This window comes from Ornithorhynchus anatinus, chromosome X1 (assembly GCF_004115215.2).
Source record: "Ornithorhynchus anatinus isolate Pmale09 chromosome X1, mOrnAna1.pri.v4, whole genome shotgun sequence".
NCBI classification, from domain to species: domain Eukaryota; kingdom Metazoa; phylum Chordata; class Mammalia; order Monotremata; family Ornithorhynchidae; genus Ornithorhynchus; species Ornithorhynchus anatinus.
This window is the reverse complement of record NC_041749.1, coordinates 11,915,137-11,924,647: the sequence shown is the minus strand read 5'-3', so window position 1 is coordinate 11,924,647 and position 9,511 is coordinate 11,915,137.

Here is a 9,511-nt window from a genome sequence, read left to right as displayed (position 1 = left end):
TTGTTCTTGCACTTTGATTTGCACCTTCCCTCAACCCTGCAGAACGTATGCGTAGCCTTAATTTATTCATATTAATGTTTGCCTCTCCCTCGACTTTAAGTTCATTTTGAACCAGGAATGTGTCACCTACTCTGTTATATCATTCTTTCCCATGTGCCCAGTACAGCACTATGCACACACAGTAAGAGCTCAATAAATATGATTGATTGATTGATTGATTGATTGATTGAAAGAAGGTTTTTCCCAGATCATTCCCTGCAGCAGCTGCTAACAGCCACCTGCATAAACTCCAGAATCAAATCCAAAGCAAAATGTTTCCAGATTCTTTTGTGCATTTATGAATTTGGGGAACGGAGATGTCTTTACAGAACAGCTTGACAATATCTGTTAGTCAATCAATGGTAATTTATGGTAAATCCTATTTTTTCTGGTTTCTGGGTAGAAATTACATAACACTCTTTCTATTCAAGGAGGGAAGGTAGAACTAATTAACTGTCAGTCATATCTTTAATTCAAGTCTGAAAGACAACTACTTATGTGAGTTTGTGTGTATGTAAACACAGCTAGAACTAGATGTCCCTATTCTGTACCTTTCCATGGAAAGGGAAGTCAACTATCATCTATCTATTTATCATCTCTTGATAAAGATGTAGCTTATTTGTATCAATACATACATGAATACAGACTTGTAAGATATGATTAACATAAAACAGTGGAACTACAATTAATTTATGGCCATGTATAATTCCCCATAATCCTTCTAATTATCTCATTATTTGTCAGGTATAGAACACCTGAAATTCAAGAGGCCTAGATTGTGATTTCAGATGCCAACTTTATCCAATCATTGCTTTCCATCAGAATCCGTGAAGACCATAAAAATCCTTCATTAATTCCATTTAAAGTGTTAGGTAACATGAAAGATGCATGACACTAGGTTCAATTGCACAAAAAGTCAAAAAATAAATGGCTTAGGTTGAGATATTATATCCGAGTGTGAAATAACTGTTGTTGCAAAATGAATCATAAAAGATTCCAAGCAGAAGTAAATCAAATAAATTTAGCTCTTTGGGAGTATTTTAGGGTATTGTCAAGAGACTGCTATCAATGGTTTTGAAAAATTCATCTGTAGGTATAAAATATTACATCAGCCATGAAGAAAAGTTCAAAAATATCTACCATCAACAAAACACTTCCCTGTCCTTGGTCTATCCTCTTAGTGTCATGGTGATTATGCAGACAGTGAGCTTTACCAGTGGGCAATGCAGTAATCCCACTGACTACAAGCTCCAAATTTTATTTTTTTTATGAAAAGTCTCATTTGTTGTTTTTCCCAGGTCCTCTACTAAGGTATCTCGGATGGCCAAGATAAGGGAGAGTATCTGTAGGAAAATAAATATTTAAGATGCTTTCTATTTAGCCCAGAGTCCAGTAAATGGAAAAGTGTAATAGGAGAAGCCATCAAGACTCATTTGCCAGCAATAGTGATATGTAACTGTTCTTAATGGGATATCAAATCTTTACAATTAAAACTGTGTACCTGGGAAGTTTTTTCAATTATTCCACAAACTTTTTTTGGAATTTGGAAGTTGATATGCATTAGAGAAAGCACTGTGTACCTTAGGAAGCATTCATGTGAGCCCTTCATCAGTATTTTTCATCATTAAAAAACACTGTAAAAATAATAAATATTGAGAGGAATGAATCCTCTCAAATGCTACATCTATTTTTATTTTATGTGATCCATCCATTTCTAAAGAGCCAGATGAAAATGAGGCTGTATCTAAAGTCCTATTCATGCTTTCCAAACTGGAATTAATAGCTTGTCATTTTACTTATGCGGTTCTTTCAATCATGTAAATATGGAAGAACAGTTTTCTGATTTGTTTCTTCTAGTGTGGACAGTTGATTGTACACTAGGGTTAGCCCACATTTGCCTCAATGAAAAGTTGTTACTGGGGCATTTTGGGATGCCTGGGGTCCAAATCCCGAAACAGTGCATCAGAGTAAATTCAGGAAGAAAGAACAATGGGTGTGAATACTAACTTGCATAGTAATTCATTCAGTCATTCATTCAATCAATCATATTTATTGAGCACTTACTGTGTGCAGAGCACTGTACTAAGCACTTGGAATGTACAATTCGGCAACGGATAGAGACAATCCCAATACAAGCTTAGAACCCTTAACTGGAAGAACAGAATCTCTTTGTCCGTACTAAGGGCAACCATAACTGATTACCATCTTATTATCATGGAAAAAAGAAAATGGAATGTGTACTGGTTGTCACAGGGTGGACTCTGGTTCTGTATCTATCAATCAATCCATGATATTTGTGGAGTGCTTTATTGCGTGCAAGGCACCATAGAAAGAATTTAGGAGAATACAATAGAATAAGTAGACATGATCTCTGATCTCAAGGAGCTTACAATCTAGCATCTGCTTGCGTGAGATTCTGGAATGAAGTCAGTCCACCAACATAAAGAAAAGAGTCATCCCAGAGAAGATAGGCGACTTGGCCAAAGTCAGACCAACAAGTAAGTGGTGGAGTTGAGAATGGGACTGAGGACTCCTGACTTCCAGTGCCCAACTCTTTCCATTAGGCCACATTACCTCTTCTTCTCAAATGAAATCACATTAGAAACATTTTAAAAATACACTAATCATTCGATGGAATTCATCAAAAGCTTTCAGGATAATTACCTCCATACATTGTTGTTTTTCTGCATTTCTTTCTTTGCCATTCCCCAGTGATTTAATAGCAGTCCCATTTCTATGTAAACTGGATTCTTGATTTTAAGAGTCCATTTGCTCCAGCGTTTTATTCCCCTCCTGAAGCTACAATTCATTGCTCTTGACATCATAATTCATTGCTGTGGAAACCTGATTTTGACTCCAGGTAAGGGAATAAACAGAAGACACAAATGAATACTTGAAGCAAGGATCTTTTTTCATGTAAATGGATCTAGTAATAAAGAAATAGCTAAGAATACAGAAAATGTATGATGAGTGGGTAGAATTCTTTCCAAATATAGAGCTTTCTAAAGTCCTCTGATATATATCAGACATTACAAAGCACACAGCTCATTAAAGGCAAAGTCTATAACTGCTCTCTGTGCAAACTAGATGAATTTTCAACTTCAAAATTGTTAATATTCCCTAAATTGTTTTGTTTTCCTTACTGCTAGTCTGCTGTTAGTATTGTTCTTTCTTTAGACTTCCTACAGACTTAGCTCCAAAATGCATATAATTTCTAACCCAAACAATTCAATCATCAGCTTTCACAAGCTATTCAATATTACCTGGGATTACCTGGGAATGTAAGGGTTTAAATCTGATTTTTCTAAGATTGCAACTATAAAGGCAAAATGATATCAATATTAAAAATGTTAAAAATGAATTTGAATGATCAAAAGAGCACAGTATTGTAAATGAAGGGCAGCAACAGCATTTCATGCCACAGTGAGATAACATAATGTTCAATTTTCAATCAATCATATTTATTGAGCACTTACTATTTGCAGAACATTGTACTAAGCACTTGGGAAAGTACAATACAACAGAATAAGCAGACATGCTCCTTGCACATAATAAGCTTACAGTCTAGAGGGGGAGACAGACATTAATATGAATTAAAAAGTAATTTATAATATATAATTTAAAGATATGTATGTAAATGCTGAAGGATTAGGGGTGGGTTGAATATCAAGTGTCCAAAGGAAACAGATTGAAGTGCATAGTTGACTCAGAAGGAAGAGTAAGTCGGGGAAAAGGGCTTAATCGGGGAAGGCCTCTTGGTGGAGATGTGATCTTAAGAATGTTTTGCCGGTAGAGAGTGGTGGTTTGGCATATGTGGAGGAAAAGGGAGTTCCAGGCTAGGGGGATCATGTGGGAAAGGTGTCAGTGGTGAGATAGACGAGACTGGGGAAGAGTAAACTGGCGCTAGTGGAGCCGAGTGTGCGGGCTGGGCTATAGTAGGAGATGAGGCAAGTGTGATAGAGCGGGACAAGCTGATTGCTTTAAAGCCAGTGGTAAGGAGTCCCTGTTTGATGAAGAGGTGGATGACAGCCACTGAAGGCTCTTGGGGACTGGGGAGACATGAACTGAACATTTTTGTGGACAAACGATTCATGCTGCCAAGTGAAGTATGGATTGGAGTGAGGAGAGACAGGAGGCTGTCAGGTCAGTGAGAAGGCAGATGCAAAAGTCAAGGCAGATACTCTCAGTGCTTGGATCAGCATGGTAGCAGTTTGGATGGAGAGGAAAGGGTGGATTTTAGCAACACTGTGAAGGTAGAACCAACAGGATTTGGCGACAAACTGAAGATATGGCTGGAATGAGAGAGAATCCTCTGGATAGACATGGCATGAGAATGAGTTCTCCACGAAGTGGGTGTAGAGGAATAATAAAAGGAACTGAGCCTTGAGGAACCCCTACTGTCAGAGGGTGGGAGATATAGGAGACGCTCCTGAAATAGGATGAGAAGGAGTGATCAGAGAGGTAGGAGGGGAACCAAGAGAGGAGAGTGTCAGTTAATCCAAGGTTGAGTAATATTTCAAGGAGAAGGGAGTGGTCTACCATGTCAAAGGCATTTTAGAGGTCTGGTGTAGTCCCTTCAACTTCTATCTTTCAGAAGGTTCAGGCTTCTCTATGTCAGGCATCAGGAATGGGAGTTACTGTGGTAATTCCAGGAATACATCAAGTTGTAAAGTCAACCAAAGGAACATGCATTACAAATCTGATCACAGCGATATGCCCTGTTGAGATAAGGAAATATTAATTGGTACCTTTTCAGAGTCTCCAGGAGGATCAGAGCTATCAAAATGGAACTGAAAATTAGTGAGCACTTTTTAAGTCTGAGAAGGAAAGATACACGATCGGTTTTCTTCAGTTACAAGAGAATATCTCCTTTAATTCCATCATTTTCACCAACATAAAAGTTACGTGTTCCACCAAAAATATCCTGGGAAATTATGGGTGGTGCTAGCTGTCTACTTATGGCCAAATCATAGAAACTTTTCCTAACTCCTTGGAGGGGCATTTTGATTTTATGAGTTTTTCCCTACAGTTTAGAAGAAGCCATTTAAAAAAAAAATGGTCAGGGGATGTTAAGTTAAACCTCTATGCTGTAAACACGTTGTGGGCAGGGAATGTGTCTACCAGTATCGTTGTATTGTACACTTCCAAGTGCTTAATACAGTGCTCTGCAAACAGTGCTCTGCAAACTCAATAAATACCACTGATTGATTGATCGATTGATCCCAAATTCCAGAGAATCTGATCAACCTGGTCAGTATTTTCAAAGCTTCCCTCTCCGAGAGGGAGGGGATCTAGTAAAAACTGGAGATGATGTAGAACATCCTTATTGTTAACTACCTTCAGCTTGGGTGGAGGAAGAGAGGCAGAAGAGGCCTCACCAATACTTTCAAGTTCATCCAGAAAGCAATGTGGCCTAGTGGAAAGAGCATAGGCCTGAGAGTCAGAGGACCTGGGTTTTAATCCAGTTCTGCCACATACCTGCTGTGTGACCATGGGCAAGTCTTGCTTCTCTGTATGTCAGATTCCTCATCTAGAAATAGGGATTCAATACCTGTTCTCTGTCCTACTTGACTATGATGTCTACATGGGATAGGGACTGTGTCCAGCCTCATTATCTTGTATCTTATTATCTGATTATCTTGTATTTATAGTGCTTAGTACAGTGCTTGACACATAGTCTGTACTTAATAAATACCTGAATTTAATTATCATTATTATTATTACTTATGACAGTGACAGGTGGCATGTTATACCATAAGGGAAGTGAGGCCCTAGATTTTCACTCAATATGAAATATCATAACCTGTGTTATTCAAGTAACACTCAGTATATAGGTATGAAATATGATGAAATTATTGCCAACATCTAATAGATATGAAGTGTTGAATCCATTTGAAATTCCAAAAGTACTAAACCATTTAGGTGTTTTGTTTTTTTAGTTTGTAAAATCAGGTTCAATTCACAAGTCTTGGGTCACTTTTACCAAAAATCAGCAGAATATTAATAAGGGACGAAACTAATGTCTTCAATGGGAGAAATCCACAAATAGATTTTCTTGGCCAATCCTGATTTGCTTTTTGGGAAAGATGTCTGAAATTGGTCCCAGAAGCCATGTATACTTTTTAAATTAAGAATAAAGGCTAGGGGTAGCTGACTGACCATTTCTGCTTACACAAGAACCTGAAAAACACCCTTTCACAAGAACAGAAGAAATCCAATCAATCAATCAATCAATCACTATCATTTATTGGACACCTACTGGATGCAGAGCACTATATTATGTGCTTGGGAAAATACAATAGAATTATTATACATGATCCTTACCCTCACAGAGCTTACAAACCAATGACCTATTCATCTTGGTATTCTGTTTTCAACAGAGTGTATAGGATGGTTGTAGGTAAAAACATTTATTCTTACAAGTTGCCATCTGATATCCTTAACATTTCCATGTACATTGCTAAAACTTCCCTCATAGACTTCTCATCCATGATTTATTGTATTCCAAACCACTCTTGAACCTGAGTGTACTTTCCGTTTGTCCAATTTCCTGAGGCAATGATTTCTACAGTCTTATAACCAGTGGGTAAAGTGACATCATCCATAATTGTTGGTTGTCCAGTGGTCCATTTAGACTGCAGTAACAATATTAATTGTGGTATTTGTTAAGAGCTAACTCTGTACCAGGCGCTGAACTAAGCACTGGGGTGGATTCAAGCAAATCGGGTTGGACACAGTGTCTGGCCTGCATGAGTCTCACAGTCTTCATCCCCATTTTACAGCTGAGGTAACTGAGGTACAGAGAAGTGAAGTGACTTGCCCAAGGCCATACAGCAGAAAAGTGGCAGAGCCGGGATTAGAACCCAGGACCTTCTGACTCCCAGGCCCATGCGCTATGCACTACGCCATGCTGTTTCTGAGGGCTAGGATGAAGTCCTACTCTTCTCTTGTAAATTATTTACCTTAGCTAGTCAGTAATATATTTAAGTACAAGTGATGGAGGTGGATGATGATGATGATGATAATGATGATGTTGAGGAGGATAATAGGAAGAGTGACTTAAAAAGCATTTGCAAGTATCTGAAAGATTTTTAAAATGGTGTTCATGTCCAGATGTTTTCTATCTCTTGTCTTTCTGTCTCTTCCTCTCTTTCACTTCTCACTCTCTCCTCTCTCTCTCTATTTTTCTTTTTCTGCTTCTGTCTCTCCATTAAAAAAGAAGAGGAAATAGGCTTCAATAACAACTGGTTGGATTTATAATGCATATAAAAATTCCCTGTCAGAAAAAGTTGTTAAACTCTAGAATGTGTTATTGAGGGAGGTTGTGGTATCTCTTTCCCTTCAGATGTTCAAGAGGAAAGAACACATCCATATGTGTGGGGTGGTTTACTGCCTTCTTGCCTAGAGAAAGGGGAATGGCAATGATATTTAGAGGGCCCATTTGATTGTACAATGTATAATGGCCCAGGTTTAGGTGTGCATTATGTAGATTATTCAAAGGGCATATTTTTGCTTATAGATAATTATTCAAGGATTTGGGAATTGTATTTTTGTTTGGATTAGCAGATACTTCAATGAAAACCTTCTTTGAATTTTGATGGAAATGATTCATTGTAAAATTAATTGATTAATCAGTAGCATTCATTGAGTGCTTACTGTGGGGGAAACACTACTAAGCACTTAGGAGAGTATAATATGATAATAATAATAATAATAATGTTGAGATTTCTTAAGTGCTTACTATGTGCAGAGCACTGTTCTAAGCTCTGGGGTAGATACAGGGTAATCAGGCTGTCCCGCGTGAGGCTCACAGTTAATCCCCATTTCACAGATGAGGTAACTGAGGCACAGAGAAGTTAAGTGATTTGCCCACAGTCACACAGCTGAGAAGTGACAGAGCCGGGATTCGAACCCATGCTCTCTGACTCCCAAACCCGGGCTCTTTCCACTGAGCCACACTGCTTCTCTATCAGTAGACATGAATACAGATAGGAAAATCAATAGACTCTGAAGACTTGCATATGGACAATGGGAGTCATGAATATTTAAGTGCTAAGGTGATGCAGAAGTGCTGAAATAGCAATTAGGGTGGGGAGATGAGAAATCAATCGAGGAAGGCTGGAGGAGAAGTGCTATAAGAAGGGTGATTTTCTTGTCTTATTCAGCCGAGTAGTCTCTGACGCATAGCGATGCCATGGGCACGTCTGTCCCAAAATGTCCCACCTCCATTTGCAATCATTCTGGTAGTGGATCCATAGAGCTTTCTTGGTAGAACTATGGAAGTGGTTTACCACTGCCTCCTTCCGTGCAGTAAACCTGAGTCTCCACCCTCCACTGTCTCCCATGCCGCTGTTGCCCAGCACAGGTGAGTTTTGACTCGTAACAGCCTGCCTACCACTTGCTAGCCTACTGCCCACGCTAGGAATGGAATGGATAGGCCTCTGCTTGACTCTCCCTCCCTTAGTCGAGACTGGTAAGAGTACTGGGAGCTCTCCTAGTGTGACCCTGAGAGGGGGAAGAAGCGTGTTGCCCTCCTCCAATACTCACTTCACAATTCAGAAGTTCTATTTGTGAAGCAATTTTAAAATTCAACTCAAAACTCACATAGCAGATTAGCAGCAAGTACCTGGTCATACAAATCCATGTTTTCACTTGTTCAATTTTCAAAGCAGGTTGTCTGGGCCCACACGCTCTATCTGTGGAGAAACCATTTATAGGACCTACAGTTATTGCAATTCCTTGAGGCAAACTGACTATAAACTTGTTTAAAAGAAAATGAAAAAAATGCTTCACCTTTCATGTCAGTTCAAGTTATTGGAGTTTGGTTCCAACATGATTCCTACTATATAAAAATTCAATCTAGACCTAAGGACGTTACAATGCAGTTGGTAAAAACCAACCATAAAAAGTACCAGACAGCCCATGACAAGAGGCACGGTACAGAAAATGGTATCATGTGATTCTATAGCTATTCATTACTTCAACCGCAAGACAAATAGAAGCTTCCAGAATCATTTCACTGAAAGACTCTCCTCCTTTCTAGAATATAAAATGGGCTTAATTTTTACATGAGAAAATGTTTTGCAATTGCCAAGATTCTTCAGATAATAAGCACCTGGGAGATTTTGTGAGAAAGAAATCCTATTAAACTGCAATTTATTGACTTCAATCGCTATCTGGGGCACCTGGTGAATGGCCTGTGAGAGACTTACGACGGCCTTACTTTTGGCCACCAGTCAGTAAAAGCATCCAAGGCAGGCCTACTGATGTGGGTGTGTTCAGGAGAGTCCTGCATAGGACCCGATATTGGGTCTGAAGCTAAGCTCCCCCTGGTCTTTGTCTCTGCCTATATCACACAAATGGAGACTCTGAATCGCACCAGTTAGGTCTGCTCTACGTAAAGTTACCAAATATTTTGAAGCAGCATAGCCTAGTGGAAAGACCACAGCTCTGGAAGTCAAAGGACCTGGGT